The sequence below is a fragment of the Ochlerotatus camptorhynchus genome, unplaced genomic scaffold (assembly GCF_037179485.1).
Source record: "Ochlerotatus camptorhynchus isolate MF236.1 unplaced genomic scaffold, CSIRO-AGI_Acam_v1.1 ptg000067l, whole genome shotgun sequence".
Taxonomy (NCBI): Eukaryota; Metazoa; Arthropoda; class Insecta; order Diptera; family Culicidae; genus Ochlerotatus; species Ochlerotatus camptorhynchus.
The window spans coordinates 2,852,672-2,869,585 of record NW_027040557.1 but is presented as its reverse complement, the minus strand read 5'-3'; the positions used below and the strand labels follow the sequence as shown (position 1 = coordinate 2,869,585).

The window sequence follows — 16,914 nt, the reverse complement described above, 5'->3', positions numbered from 1 at the left end:
ACCATATTTTGCGTGTAAAGAAATTTTCCTAAACATTTTGGCCACCATGTTTTGGCACTTTCATGTAATTTTTGGCGTTTTCTGAGCCATTTTTGTCGTTTCCAGACGACTATTTTGGAATTTTAAAGCCAGTTTAGTAAGTCCCGGCCATTGAATACCATATTTGGACCATCTTTGGCCGTTGTAAGCGTCCATTTCCAAATTTTAAAGCCAGTTCAGAAAGTCGAGGCCATTCTGACATATTTGGACCATTTTTTCGGTTGTAGGACTATTTCGACGTTCATGAGAGTTGTCGGTTTGAAGAATTTTGTGGCGTGATTTTAAGGTATTTTTTGTTAAAGCTTTATTAGAATGATTTTTAGCACTCTGGCTAGTTCATCTCGTTAGAAATTTGAAAATTTGTACAAATCTGGGATCTTGATTTATTATATTTTAAGTATTTTTTAAACCCAACGATATCAAAAGTCACATCACTTCATTCAATTTGGGATATTGACATTTTTCACAAGTTCGAAAGTCTTTAAAATTGCTCCATACTCTAGATGTTGCCATGTCTAAACCACCCTATGTAAAATACATTCATATTCATCAAAAGATTGGCTAAAGGAAATGGGAATACTTTCCCCACGACACTATTTACCTGAAACTAACGGTTTATGTGCAAACATATTCGTCTTCCTAAATACGACTTTGAAAGCATTGTGCAATGATCTACGATAGACTACGCATTTTCTGATGCCCAGAAAGTTAGCAACACTTGGGGAAGGTCGACGTGAGCTAGGCATAAAGAGCTATAGGTTATAATTTTCCCGGATATCGATCAGAATTCTCGACTTCAATACCCGCACATATAGCTTGAGATAGGGCTTTTGATAAATTTTCAAGGTACAGAAGAATTATTACTCTAAATTTAAATCTGGACTTTGAACTGCTTCCCAGATCGCAGTTAGCAAACATAATTACTGTCTATTTTTGCATAATCCTGGACTTGAATTTTCAACATTAACAAATCCCTACAATGTCTAGAATTTATTTACATTCCGACACAGTAAGTAAAATAATATACTCATTTATTTTCATGATGATAACTTTCATCAAAAATTTTGGTATATAGACAATGTCTAGCTTGTCTTCCAACAAGCTTTGAAAAAGTTCCTAGCAAATAATTTGGCTGTAATAGAAAGCAGCTAAAGCCTGCCTAAACATACTTCCACATAATCACATGTTTAACTGTCAATGCCCGTTTTGCAATTATTTTTAATTTGACTCCCAATGTTTTTTTTTCGAGTCAATTCAAATGCAAATTGCATGTACACTGAACAAAATATTAAGCTGATTTTAATACTCTTTGCCGTGCACAAGTTGGCCAGGCATCAACATGACGATACTAAAAGCTGTACAAGTCAACAAATGGAATCCCCTCATCGATTTCTACGGAGTTATCCTTGCGCAGAACCAGAAAAACTAGCACCGAATCTAATTAACCTAGAACTCGTGCCCGTAACTAGACATATCCAACAGCAAGAATTGCAATTACGGACCGGCAGTAAACTTCGATCTCCAATCAGCAATCTTCCCTATAGTTAAAAACTGGACGCCTTTCAACGCCACACTACTGACTGAAAGAGTTCCGCTAATCCGCATTGCAGCTTCAAAAAGCACTTCCTAGAATCCAGTCGGTCGCACCTAAATGGAATCATATTTTATTATCCTGCTCGACGCATCTGCTTGCTGCCGCCATTCGCCATTCGCGTGTTCAAAACTAAAATGCACCAGTTTGCACCATTCGGTTCAATTAAGTGATGCGCTGCACCACCGCTGCTCAAATGAGTCATAATCCCGCGTTCAAGAGTGTTACTACTTAGTCAATACAATCTAGTTAACTTGACACCCCGTCCGTATTTTTCTTCATCCACCGTTAACTGATGCAATTTCCACCTGTGCTCGATTTCGACCAGTGAATCAATCTCTGCAATTTCTGTTTCTTCCAACAACGAAAATCCGACGAACACGCACTACTTAGCATATAGGGTTTCCACGACCACACCGGGGCTTCTTTTTCGCCTCTCGTTTCGATGGACCACACAAATCATAAACCTCATTTCTTGGTCCGCATTGTATAATTCACACTGCACACCTAGCCACTAACGAGGAGACCGCACCAAAAAAAAAAACCATAACTACCGCTCCCATCAAGCAACCAAACACTCACACTTAACCTTCAATCTTCTTCGTCTCTTGAACAACGAACCGACGAGCCTCGTCGCCAGTTCGAGCTAATCACCACCGAGCCCGTCTGCGGTTGTTTATGCTTTGGCGTGACGTAACGCACCCACCACGACTCCCTCGCAATTACTCAAAAAAAAAAAACCAAAACACAAAACACTGACCTCTCAACTGAACGGCGTCAAAGTTCACACCAAAAACGAAAGACTTGTGTACACGCGAAGCGACGAACGAAAAAATCACCAACCACCGATCGACGAAACCGCGAACAACCGACTCCGTTGGAAGGATGCCGAGCAATGACGAACCTGGTGGCTGGTGGAACATGGACGGTGGCTACTCACTCCAGCCAGCCCCAAGTTGGGAGCGCTCACCACGGAAACGGCACGGCATGCGGTGGAAAAAAAGTAGGCTATGGGTTCGGTTCGGTCTTCGCACGATGCGGTCAAAAGAGAAACGCCACATCTGGGAGAGAGAGAGAAGCGCATCTCCACTCCTCATGGCATGCTTGCTTAGGTTTGGGTTTGTACTTTTCTTTTGATTTCTGGTGAGAACGAGAGAGTATGGAAAGAGGAAAATTGGGAGAAATGAGCAGAGGAAATGCAGTCGTTTCGGCTGGCTGGGAAAAGTAACAGCGGTGCAGTGCGTTGAGGGGGTTTATCCGGGGTGCAAAGACGAAGGTAAGCGTCGTCGTTTGTTATTTGCTCTTCAATGGCGCTGTCTCATCAAATGGTGCGAAGGGAGTCTTTTATTTTAGCTGTTTCGATTTTCACACCCGGCTTCGAGTGGACAATGGAAGAGCGATTCACGTGGCAGTGGCAGGTGAGACTCTTGTTTTTCAGTTTCAAATGTGTTTAATGTGATTACTATGATTTTTTTTAGTGTGTAAAATTCGCAAGCGAATATGGCCCCTTAAAGTTTGACAAACAATGCCTGAAAGTTGTTAAATATGTGACATTTTGCCTATTTTCTGAATACTGCCTCTAATGTGTGAATAAATAAAAAAAAATCCCTGTGAATTCTATGAAATTTCTCCAGGAAGTGGCATTTTTTGAAAAACCTCCTCAAGAATTCTGAGTGATGTCTTCCAGCCGTTATGAGATAATTTTTCGGGAATGCTATTCAGAGAGCACTCTTCAGGAAATTCAGCACGAGTTGCTCCGGAAATTTGAAGATTTTCTTAGAGAATTCTGATCATACAAATTCCTCAGGGAGTTCTGAAAAAAAACTCCGAAAATTCAGAGAGAATTCTTCTGGCGACGGACAGAAATTCCCTACGGAAATATTGAGAAAATTATTGCGCAAATTCCGAATGAAACCTTTCGGGAAGCCAAAAAGAATTCCTGCAGGAATTCTAGCAGAAATTTTCCAGAAAAACTAAGAGAATTCTAGTAGAAGTAGAATTTCTCCGGGAATTCATAGCGAGTACATGCGGAAATTGAGATATTTTCCTTGAGAATTCTTCCAGCAATATAAAACAGATTCCTTTTTAATTCTTACAAAATCCCTTCGGAAATTTAAAGAAAAATTCTCTGCTGATGCGAAGACAAACTTTTCAGGAATTCAGAAAGAATTCCTCCTAAATTTCTAAGAGAAAACCTTCACAAATTCCTTCAGGAATTCAGAGATAATTCCCCCAGAAATTTAGAGATTTTCTCCGGGAATTTTGCGAAAATTCTTCCGTGAATTCAGATATAATGTATCAGACAGGGAGATGAAAATTATGAGAATATTCAACGCAAATTATGAAAGAAATCTTTTAGGCCTTCAGGAAGAGTTTCTTCAGGAATGATGTGATTATTAATCTTTCTGATATATAGAGAGACTTCGTAGGGGAAATCAAAGAAAATTCCTATATCAATCCAAAATTGCGGGAATTAAGAAAGAATTTCTTTATAAAAAAGGTTCCGAGAATTTGGGTAGAATTTTACCGCAAATTTTCAGAGAGTTCCTCCAGAAATTCAGAGAGAGCGCTCTTTTCCGGAAATCCATCAAGAAAATTTATTCCGGAAATTCAGAAGATTACACAAAATTAAAATGAGGTAATATGGGGTAAATTCTTCCACAAATTCCAAAATAAATCGTTCTGAAAGTCAAAAATAATTACAGAAGGAATTCTAGGAGAACTCCTGCGGAAGTTCCTCAAAAAATCCAGAGATTTTCTCCTACAATTCTGAATGCAGTCTTCAGGGAATTCAGCGCGAGTAACTCCGGAAGTTTGGAAATTTTCTCAGCGAAATCTGAGGAAATATTTTCATCAAGGAGTTTTGAAAAACAAACTTCTGGTGACGCAGAGAAAATCCCTGATGTAATTTTGATAAACTTCTTGCTCAAAATCCGAAAGAAACCTTTCGGGAAGTGAAAAAGAATTCCAGAAGGAATTCTAAAAACAAATTTCCAGAAAAACTAGGACACTTCCTGCGGGGGTTCCTCCTGCAAATCTGAAAGCATTCCTTCGGGAATCCATAACGAGTTTATGCGGAAATTTAGATATTTTCTTTGGGGAAGCTTCCGGCAATATAAAACCGATTCCTTTATAATTCTGAAAAAATCCCTTCGGGAACTTTGTGAAAAGTATCTGGTTATGCGAAGACAAACATTTAAGGAATTCAGAAAGAATTCGAAGAGAAATAATAGGGTAGCTTATTACTTTGTTTTTTCTTTTAATTCTACTGGTATTGTATCACTTTCACTTTCACTATCACTCTAAAAACAGCTACAACAGATACGTATTCGTTTACTACTTGCAAACTTATTCTAGGACTAGACACTGAAATACGTATCATGATAGTTTTTTTTTTAAATGATAGTGAAAGTAAATAGTGACATTGAATTAGTGAAAGTGAAAGTGATACAATATTGGTAGAATTAATAGAAAAACAACGTTATAAGGTACATAAAGAAATAAATCCTCGATGACTTTAGAAAAAGTTCCTCCTCCTGTGATTAGAAGCCTTTCTGAAATTTTGAGGAAGTTCCTAGGAGAAATCAATGAAAATTCCTCTAGAAATTCAAAATTTCGGGAATCCTACCGGGAATTTTCTGAGAATTCCTTCAGAAATTTTGAGTTAGTACTTTCTTCCGGAAAACCATCAAAGAAATTTATTCCAGAAATTCAGAGAGAAGAAAATCCCTAAGGTAATTTTGAGAAAATTCATCCGCAAATACCGAAATAAATCTTTTGGGAAGTCAAAACAAATTCAGAAGGCATTTTAAGAAAAATTTCCCACACAAAATAGGAGAATTACTCCGGTTTATTTTTTATTTAGATATAATAAAATCAAATTTTGAAATAATAATTATTGGAGGGTTAGTTATATTAGCTGCTATAACTAAAAGAGCTCAAATTCCTATAATTCTGAAAGCATAAAGAGATTTTAGATATTTTCTCTGGGAATTCTATCGGGTATATAAAACAGATTCCTTTGGAATTCTAAAAAAAATCCTTCGGGAATTTAGAGAAAAAGTCTCTGGCAATGCAAAGACAAACCTTTGAACAATTCCTCGTAGAATTATAAAATAAATATTCCAGAAACTCTGACATAATTTCCTTCAGGAATTCAGAGAGAATTCCTCCAGAAATTTAAATCTTTTAGGGCTAATGAAAGAGTTTGTCCGGGAATGATGTGATTAGAAATGTTTCAGAAAATTTGAGGTAGTTCCTAGGTTGAATCAACGAAAATTCCTCTAGCAATGGTTTCAAGGAATATCCAAAGCCATGGACACTTGAAAATTGACAAAGATCGTAGAACATGAACTTTTGGTCAAATCTTTGAATTAATAAACCTAAAAATTTCATAAGGTTTGCCTTAAATTACTTTCGTCTGTTTTAAAGTTAGTACTAGATAATGTTTTGCTTGGCATACGTAACGAAAATGGTTTTTCCTACAGCACATTTTAGTAACGGAATGTGTGAAGGCGTCACAAAGCCAAAACAAAGCAAATGATGCGCCATCTACAAGTGGCTGCGGTAAGTTGCTCTTATCCGTCAATATAAGAGAGGACTGATGTTTTCTTACACACTTATGGTGGTAAGCTCCAACTGGTATTATCCTCGGATTAAATCCCGATCAAGACTGTCCGGCAGCTTTGATGTCGACATCAGAGTTAATAAACACGATTCTAAGTAAACACTTTGCAGATCTTCCAAACAGGGACGGGATTAAAAGTTAATCCGAGTCGGAGCTTACCACCATTAGAAATTTACACACATTAATTTTACACGGGCTGGAATCCGTCTTTGACATAAAAGATGAGACGTAAACAAACATACCATGTAATATTAAGTGCTCCGAGACTGTAAACTGTACGAAAAGTACGTTTGATTGAGTTATATTTCACGTCTGTTATGACTCAAATTTATGTTAAATTGACGCTCGTATATGTCACTCACAAGCGGCGCCGGTGGTGTAGTGGTAAGCATGATTGCCTCTCACCCCAAAAGGCCTGGGTGCAGTCCCACACACTAAGAAATAACTATTCTTAAACGAGACGTAATCCATCTTTGACGTAAGTTATGGGACGTAAACAAACATTTCATGTAAAATTAAGTGTTCTTAAACCGAAACGTAAGCAACTCGACCAAGAGAACGTTTGATAGAATTGATTTTCTCGTTTCTTTCAACTGATTCTTATGTGTCGGTCTCAGGGTACGGAAATTTACATGACTTTTCCGTAGTGTGCAGCGCCGACTGAGGTTCTGAGGTATAAAATCTCTGATCACGCCTTCCTAAAGGCGGGAAGCAAAGCCGTTGGTCCCCGGTTCATGAGTTGATGGGTTGATAGGTAGGGTCCAGGTGTGGGAGCTGCCTCTCTGGCGTCGGTAAAATCATTCTCAGAGCACCTTAATTTACATGATTTTTTCAAGCTTTTAAGGTAAATTCATTTTACATTTAAAATTTAAATTCAACATTTGAAATTTAAAATTTTAACATTTCAAATTTTTTACTTAAATTCAATAATAATATATTTAAAATTTGTGTATGATTTTACTTTGAGTTTTTTTTTTTCAGTGTACAGTTATAGTACTAAATTTCTTCTTCTTCTTCTTCTTCTTTTCTTCTTCTTCTTTTCTTCTTCTTCTTTACTACGCCAAATGAGAAGTTTTCTGTAGATATTTAAGCACTAATAACTCCGAAACGAAAGTTAGGTGGACAAAAGACAGAATTGGCAACAGTTCCAGTAGGCAAAAGGTAGAAAGAACAAAATATTCAATTTAGTAAACGTCGAACGAACGAAAGGTCGACTGGACAAAATGTCGAACGAAATTATAATGAGAAAAATGTATGGTCAAAAGATCGAATTGAATTGTTATTTTAAGTGGACAAAAAATTGCTGAACAAACGGTCGAATATAGGGCTTCCACGCCAAATGATGAATCGGAAATTCTCAACCTTCTCCGATTTGCATAAAAAATTTCGTAGTTGTTTGTTATGGACAATGATGGATCTTTTACAATCTTCAAAAAAACGTCTTTGAAATTTAAAAAAAATGTAGCACGAAAACGGCACTTCTGATGCATTAAAGAAGAATATTATATCCAATGTAGGAAACTACATCATCTGATAAAACAAAGGTTGCTCTATGAGACAGTGTATTAAGGTTGCATGGGTGTGCGTATATTGTTTAGGTAGAAGCAGCAAATATTTCATAGGTTAATTTTTTTCAAGCCCAATTGATTCTCTACAACTTCTTTTCAGGCACAATTTCTTTTCAATCAACGGTTTTCGAGCAATGATTTTTTGAAAAATACATTTGTGAAAACACATACGCCCTTTTGAAAAATAAGACTTGAACCTTAAAAGTCTCTTGACCTTTGAAAAAAAAAATGATCTCCCATACAGAAGACATGTGAAAAGTTTTATTCAAATCGGAGAGGGTCATGCAAGCTTTTGGCTTTTTCTGGTCGATTTGCTTAGAAATGCTCTGATTGTAAAAGCCGCAATTGGTTCGTTATGCTACAGGAAATAAAACTTTTAAAAAGGCTGCTCATAAATTTCATTAAAAATTTCTCAACTGTTTCGTTACTGAGTACCATGCCGATATATCCATAAGATGAGTTTACTCGAAAAGCTACGTATGTTTTCCTATTCTACGCATGTAATGACTACCATCATCACAAATTTCAAAATAGAACGGAAAGCTGGCCTATCAAAATTCTCAATTATGCCCCGAATCTCTCGGGACCCATCTGTTTCATCAAGAACGTTGCTCCATAACAACCGCACAACGACTACAGATCTTCCCATCTCGATCTAGATATGATCCCGGCCCGCGGAGAGGTCAGACAGGTAGCGCCTTATAATTATCTTCTCACCAATAAGCTCAAAAAAAAAAAGTATAAACTGAACTGGAGTTGGCCGTATCGGACAGAGATATAAAGCGCAAGTGGGAAGGTGTTCCAGAATGAATGCGCGTCAGAATCCGTTAACCACACTCCGCGGGCTAGAGAAAGAAAAAAAAAAGTCAGGTCGCGTTTCGAACCATCCTCCAGAAAAGCCAACAATCATCTCAAGTCTCTCTGGATCCCGACAACAAGATATGGAACTGTTGTTTGCCCTTTCCCAGCTCAAAACTAGACTCTTACACAACTGTGGAACCGAATTCATCGGGATCGAGACCGGGACAGGGAGTCGACAGAGCCGTGATTGTTTTTCCCCTGAAACTGAATTGTTATTAATAATTAATTTTTCCCACAGGCAGCTCCTCGCGGATCTGGTTGTAGAAGAACTGTTGTTTCGCGCTTCAACCACACTCTTTTTCTCTGGAGATGGCTGGTGGAAGCAACGACCCATATAAGGGAATTAAACTTGGGGCGTCACTCACTCACTCACAAACGAGAGCAGTGAAAAAAAAAAACAGAAAATGCCATAACCCAACCCAGGGCAGCATAGACAGACAGCCACAGAACAAAATGCGAAATCGTTGCCCCCGCGAGCGAGTGAAATTGTTTGTAATTATGTTTGTTGGATCTTCTCTCGCTTAACTGCCCTGCCGTCGCGTCGTCGTCCTCTTGTTTCGCTTGGGAATTACATACTAGCAAATGACGACTGCCTAGTCTATCTAGTCTGTCTATGAGAATTTCGTTTTGTGACAGGATGATATGCACCATGATCAAATTTAATGTATGAGTTTCAGAACGTTTCGAAAATACGTGCTGTAAAACTATCATAAAATATATATTATAGAATACCATAACAGCTGTCATTCTCATATAGTATGTCATTGAATTATTCTTGTCAACGTGATCAAATTCTTCTTCTCAGAATTCTCAATCATCAGAATTCTTTTTGAATTGTTTGCAGAATCCTCTTGGAATACTATTTTGGATTTATGCTCAGAATTTTTCTTTGAATTCAATTGGAATTTTGTTCACATGTTATGGTCATCAGAATAATCTAAACATTCTAGCTTTGATTATTTAGAATTCCTCTACGATTAAAATTTACCTTTGAGATCTTCTCACAGTTCCCTTGGAATCATTTTTGTAAAAAGTTAATCTTTTTTTTTTTTGCTAAAAGTTGATGTTCTGCGATTTTGATAAATTTTAAAGTGCCCATTGTGTCCAATACCAGAAAAGTTAGCATTTTTGATAAGTTTAAACAAAAGTTATCTTAATAAATACTCTTTTTTGCAATTGAAGTTTTTCACAGTTTTTTTTTTTTTGCGTAGGATTACGTCTTTCGGCATCATCCCTTGATTCGTTTTTCCGTCGATCTTGTTTTCCGTGCAGAGCACCAATGCTATCGATGCCAGGAAGGCAGCTCCCACACCTGGACTCTACATATCAACCCATCAACTCATGAACCGGGGACCAACGGCTTTACTTCCCATCCGAAGGAAGGCGTGATCAGAGATGTTATGCCTCAGAACATCCCACGCTTACCACTACACCACCGGCGCCGCTGTCTTTCGGCAACATATTGGGGGTGGAATTTCAATAAAACCCAAATCGACCGCGTTACGAATAGGGGTCAGGTTTTGCCCACTTATAACTCTGTCAATGGCGGATGGATTTTAATTCTAAACAAGCCAATCTATTGGAAACTTTTCTAGGAATCTGCCTTAATGAGCACTTTATCAACGTTCAATAGGTCACTATTGAAAATTACATAAATATCCAACTGTTGCAATGGTGATCAAAATTATCACCGATAGCCTGCAAAAAGCACTTTCCCTAACACAGATTTCAAAGTCGAATTCCATCCAGTCTCGCTGCACCGTTATTCAATCGTGTAGTGGTGTTCGGTCGCTCGGAAAATGCTTAATTTTGTCATCAAAAAACATTTCCGTGATGGGAAAAAGTGGTCTCCCTAACACAGTCGCCGAATATTAATACCAAGTACGTTATCCTACGTCAAATCAACAATCGTGTCCTGGATGCAATCCCTTATTTTTTTTTTTACGATACTTTTTGATATTTTTTAGCGTGTTTTATTTTAAAGGTGATCCAGTTTCTTACAACTTTGTCTCAGACATCATTTCGATTAGATGCGTCGTTTTCTTGCTATGATTTATTGAAAAACAAAGGTGAATTGACAAAAGGTCGCAGTACAAAAGTACCTATCATCTTTTGTAAGCAAAACTTGTAAGACCCTTTTCGCGCGAACCGAAGGACGCCTACGCAAACGAAGAACACTACCTGGTTGTAATGCAACATTTCACTGTAGAATTTTGTTCAGAATTTTCTTGGACTTCTTCTTTACATTTTTCTGAAATTTTGCTTAGTAGTTTCCTTAAAATTTTCATTTCGTGATTCCCTTGGAATTATCCTCGGAATTTTCTTTAAATTATCCTCAGAATGTCTTTGGAATTGTACGTTGAAAATTCGGTTTACTCTGTATTTTTCACGGATCCTGGGATCCTCTTCACAATTGATTTGGAATTTTCACAGAGCTATTTAAAATGTTTACTCTGAACTCACACAAGTGACATGGAGTTAAAGTCTACTATCATTAAAACTTCTTTTGATTTTCTCTAAAACTTGATTTTCTCTAAAAAAACCTTGGTGTTATCCATTTTAAAATCTTCTCAACATACCTTCGAAAAAAAAAATCTAGTCTAGTCCAAGAATATTGAGAATTTTTGAAGGACCAAAATTTTATTTTTTGCAAAAAAAAAAGAAGAACATTAAGTAGATTGAGGTTATTCCGAGAGTCGAAGCGACGTAACTGTATGATACGAGGGGCTCGGTGGCCTTAGAGCGATCCTTTTTGCTTACTGATCAGAACCTCTATTTTTTTTATATTTTTCTCAAAATTCCATAGTTTTGAATTAATTAATTAATTAATTTGTCTTTATTAGGGAGGCTTTCAGCCTGGGGCTGGTTCGCCTCCATACTTTTGAATTCGCGTCAGAATTCTATGGAATATTCTTTAAGCTGTTTGAAACTTGAAAATCCCAGAGCCTTGATTTTTTTTTTTTGTTCAAAATTTGGATCTCAGAAACTTTTTAAAGTTTATTATATTGAGCATTTTTTCATATTTTTTCTAACGAACAAAAAATAGTCAAAAATAGTGAACAAATTTCATCTAATAATTTTTTTTTAACCTTATTCGGGATTTTTTTTTAACTTTATTCTGAAAAATATGAGAAACTCATTGCTCAGCTTAGTTTCTCGAAATTTCTCTAAAGAACAGATCATGTGTAAAAGACGGAAAAATCTATTAAAAATATTAGATTTTGATTTCTCATAAACTTTTCAAATCCAATTCAATTTTTCCTAAGTTTGAAGTATGCATTTTTAAATTACAAAGTCTTAAATTCAAAGTTAAATCACAGTATCTAAACTAATTCTTGAAAAGAGTTTTCCAATTTTTGAACACTATTAGATTCCTTAATGGCAGCCCTAAGAACGATCCATAGCTGAAATTCACTACACTATCCCTCCGCTCATCCGACACTTGTAATTCGGAAAATACCGGATTGAAAAATATTAACACGCATTTGAATACAATGTGCTGTCAGTTTTTAGATTTATGCTGCAAGCATGCTGTCTGTTTGTTTTGATTTTTAGTATGAATATTCTGATTAACTAGTAGAAATGTTCCATAAACTGTGTAACCCTCAAATGTTCTGATATACCCGTGTTTTTTTTAGTTAGAGGAGAGTAGCGACGGGAAAGCGTCCTCCAGAATTCCAAAAGAGAGTGAATTGTAATGGACTACAATTTTCTCCAAAAATCAATTGACATCAAAATTATCCAGACATTTCTTCGGTGCGTTAGAATCATTAAATTTTATGTTAGTTCAAATTTACGTTTTTGTTTAATCTGAGATATTTAAAATATTGCCATTGTCTATTTTTAAATAAGTTATAAATCTCGAAAAAAATACAAAAATGCAAAAACTGGTATTTTGCTATTTATATGAAACCGGGTAAAATATGTTGGGGGTGAGAGTCAGAATGGGCGGCACAAACTTTGCAAACACAAACCCTTAGTAAACAATGATTAACAATTAATAGTGGTCTTACATCGCAAAAAATAATAATAACGGGTTTATTGGTTATATGGGGAGTAGAGAATTCATCGCAACTGCATACCACCCTTAACCCGAGCCCCCATTTGTCCCCAGTAAATGAGTTCTGCTTTTCTTCTTCTTCTTGTTCTTATTTTCCTTCTGCCCACATCTTCTTTCTGTCGGTATGTTTATTATTCATTCATCATGAAAACCGATCTGCAATGTTTATGAAATAGTAGTTTGTTAAAGCGCCAGCAGGTTTTTGGTTTTTCATGATTGCCTCTAAGGGAACATGCCTAAATGGCGTAGCAGTTGAGGGGGAGGAATGAATTCAGAAATTGTGAGTGGCCATGTATGAGGTATAGAAAAACACGCTACGAGGGGGTATAAAATTGATCAAAAATATACTACGTTATTTATGGATGATCCCTAATTTGTAATCCCTCTGGCTTCAATTTATGGCTTCGTTCTATTTCACCACTGGAACTCGAACAAAGGGAGATGCAAATTTCATTTATAGGGGAAGTGCGGGTAAGCCCGGCACCCCATCACTTTAACTACAAATCAGTTTTAGTGCAACTAAATAAACACAGGTAATTTTTCTGGAGTGGGTCACAAATATTCACTCTTTATGGCTCTTTCTTAACTTAAAGGGAAGCGGAATGAAAATATTCATCGGAAACGTTTGAGATCTAGATTGGGCAACTGATACAGAATAACTGTTTTGAACACTTCAAAACAATTCGACTGCTGTGCAAAACAGTTAACTCCTCCACATTTTTTTTTCAGAACTGTCTAAACATGAACTCTGCATGGGAAAGATAACCAAATTAGCTCTTGGAGTAAAGTGTAGATAACATTAACCAGTTGTTTTATTTAAATAGTGCTGCAAAGTTAAGTGTAGCAAAAACACGTTTTTAAAAATGTCAACAGGCAAACAAAAGTTTGAACACACTTTTATGTGGATAGACGAGGGTTACATGTGATCTATAGCCAAGTGTACTCCTAATAGCTGTGTTACATTTACACTCTTTAAGATATTTTAACCAAATTTATATTTTGGCCCAATGTTACCCTACATAAGGTTTTACATTGGTCTATTTTGACGTAGAACTACGTCTTTGTCGACTAAATATACTGGGGTACAAATCAAAAAATATGTGTGGTGAAATAGTGTTAGGTTTTGAACACTTGTAACTTTGTCATTTATAGATGAAATTAAAATCCAAATACGCCAATCGATAGACTATTACATTACGAATCTGCTGAAACATCTTTTTTTTTTTAATGTAGCATAAAAATACTTTTGAAAAACGTACAAATGATAATTTTATAACTGTTTTCATTAAAATCACGTTTTTTCCCAAACCCAGTCGTCATAATCGAGTACCACTTGGTTGCACATCGTTCTGCTTGAACCTGAAAAGATATAAAACAGCGCTGCTGTCTGTCGTGCCTCTGCTTATTACCGCTTCGGACGGCGTGGCACTGGGTCCTGCAGTACGCAGGAGCAATTTAGCGGTTAAAGGTGGATCACAGCGTGATCACCTTGACAACCAGCGATCGGGTGGAAGGAGACTTGGATCCCGTTCAACTAAGGTGATGTTAATTAACTACATAGTTAGTTTAGAGGGGGGGGGGGTCATTATCCACGGCCCATACAAATTTAGACAAAAATGTATGGACAAACTGTCTACGTAGTTAATGAACAGCCCCTAATACGAAACAGATCAGATTACTGATCGTATAAGAGCATTAAAGCCAGGAATCTTCTAGTTTTGAAAAATACCTCTTCTTCATCACAAAATTCTCAGGATATTCACGATAAACCTTCAGAGATTTTGATTTTATAAAATTTACTGTCAAAGGATTCAAAAAGTGATCAATCCAGACCCGCTAATAATCTGGCTCAAAACTTAGCATCTTCCCAGACTCCAATCTTCCATTCAAACGAACGAAAACTGACTGCAAGAACTTTCTCTTCCCGAATTGATCATTCTTGCGCTGCCATGGGTGGCAGCCATCAGCCACGAAAATCGATTAAACAAACCCGTTGTTTTAAATCATTCCAGCCTCCGGACTGAAACGACAGCCCCCTAATCTCTTGCCAGCTGCTATGCATGGGGCGCATTTCAGCTGACTCACCCACCTCGATCAAAACATTGATCGCATTTTTCCACCTTCTTCCTCCAGTCCTCCAACACTAATCTTAATGGATCATCACAACCCGTAATCTCGATAATCTTCCCGTATGACGAACGACGACCTGATCGTCGGCGTCGGTATCACGGCTAATCCAAAGCCCATCTGAATCAATTGCTTCACACAAGAAAGTGCCGATTGGCCCTTCTTGGCCGCAAAGCTAGCGAATCCAATCATTCGGGCGTCCTCCTATAAAGTACGTACGACTGTCTTTGATTCTAGCGAGGCACTCAACTTCGCGAAAAGCAAAAAAAAAACACCGTTGCTTCTTTCGCTGAACATAGACGCTGGCAGGAGCTAAGCTGAGCGAGAGCACAAAGCAGCAATTTGAACATGATTAATTGGGCATTGATGGGTAATTTGTGCCAAACGTACGTGGTAATTTTCTGGTTTCAGTCGGTTGGTCTTACTTTCAACTGATCGATGCAATGTGCTTCCATAATAATACTAGTGCAAGATGGTTCGCATTTCAATTAACGGTAGCGAAGGTCACGGAATTGGCGGGTCATTGGGAAGGGGAATAGTGGGTGGTCGATAGGCTATGATCGAGCTAAGTACCCCTACAATTACGGCAGTTCGCAAATATGGATCGACCGAGATGTGAATGAAGGGCAACGCGGTATTTTTTTTTTTTGGGACTCGGTAAACAAACCCACCAATCTCTTCATCCACTTGCAAGTTGAGATAGTGCTTCTCTTGCTCTGCTTTCTTTAGCACGGGTTTAGTGTGGATATTTTCTCAGCCGCTCTCTTTCGACATGCATTTCACCTGTTTCGTTGGTTTTGAATGAAGGAAATTTCTCGCTTTGTAGTAGTTGAGTCTCTAATGCTTGGGTGGGTATTGCTGGCGAAGAAAAGTACTGGAATATAGAAAAAAAAGAGTTCACCCAAAGCAGAAAAATTCCTGAAAGATTTCTTTCGGAATTTGCGGAAGAATTTCCTCAAATTAGCCGTCGCCAAAAGAATTTTCTTTGAATTTCCGGAATGAATTTTCTTGATGGATTTCCATAAAGGAATTCTTCCAGGATTCTCGCAATTTTGAATTTCTTTCACTATTTTGTTCGTTTTTGGCGCCATCTATGCGGACGAGTTTCAAACTATCTGTTTCTGCCAATAGATGGTCCTCATTATAATAAGAAACTTTGCTCAAAACACTAAGTCTCGGAAATGCTTCGTTTAAGAGTTATTAATTTTGTACAACTAAGTTACATATCAGTCCAACTGTGCATTGTCTACGAAAGTACTTACGACTATTTGACTATTCAGGCGAAAATTATCATTTGCTTTCCATTCTTCGCATCAACGATTTAACCATCCCAGGAGTGCACCAATCTGCTCCCTTTCAGCAACCTGTCAACGTACTGCCATCTTTCTTTTCATCTCCCGCCATGACCATAGAGGATAGCACCCCACACGAATCGTGCATAAATCTACGGACTTGCTCAGCATCTTCTCTTTCGTCACCAAGTCATCGTCCGTAACCGTCCATTCCTGGGCACGTATTATGATAATAACACCATCTCGTCACGATCGGCGACCGGTTATGGACCTGTCAACCTACCCATCTTGTCCAGGCGTTCATTTGTATCATTTCTTCATCGATTAGGACAGTATCGATTATGCGATCGATGGCACTTGATTGCGTCACCTCACCTCTCCTCACCAACCGATATCTGGAAATGGGTGAGTGGGTTTTGTAAAACTCATCATAATAATATCCAGACTCCGTTGATTGATGAATGAACCCTAGCGCCCAAGAGATGGCACCACAGTCGTGAGATCGCTGAAACTGACGGTTTATCAAAAACAGAAAAACGTCGAACGAGTTATTAAAGCACCAATAAAAAAAAAATTACTCTATTTTCGTCGAAAGGTCAACAAATTACCCGGCTAAATACTCGTTTAACGTTTCAATCATCCAAATTCTCCGGAATTGTAGTTATTACCACTTAGCCATAAGTTTTTTTTTTCTTCTTCTGTTGTTGCGGTGCGTTCGTTTCGCGACTAGGCTGGAAGTGGCGGACACC

At 37.6% G+C, this 16,914-nt stretch overlaps 3 protein-coding genes across 4 annotated transcripts in view; all 3 read right to left on the bottom strand.

Annotated features, from left to right (window-relative positions):
* Positions 1–16,914, bottom strand: part of Usp1 (ubiquitin specific protease 1) — a 473,693-nt gene that overhangs the window by 248,812 nt on the left and 207,967 nt on the right. The window lies entirely within an intron of this gene.
* LOC135697177 (uncharacterized) overlaps positions 1–16,914 on the bottom strand; it is a 511,087-nt gene that overhangs the window by 380,551 nt on the left and 113,622 nt on the right. The window lies entirely within an intron of this gene.
* The window catches only part of Rhp (rhophilin), a 189,368-nt gene that overhangs the window by 104,436 nt on the left and 68,018 nt on the right, over positions 1–16,914 (bottom strand). The window contains exon 1 of one of the 2 annotated variants that reach the window (XM_065216781.1): positions 2,385–2,495. The exons of the other annotated variant lie outside the window; for it this stretch is intronic. The gene's annotated coding sequence lies outside the window, so the exon portion shown is untranslated. Of the gene's footprint in view, positions 1–2,384; positions 2,496–16,914 lie in introns of those variants that run through there. 2 annotated transcript variants of the gene reach the window in all.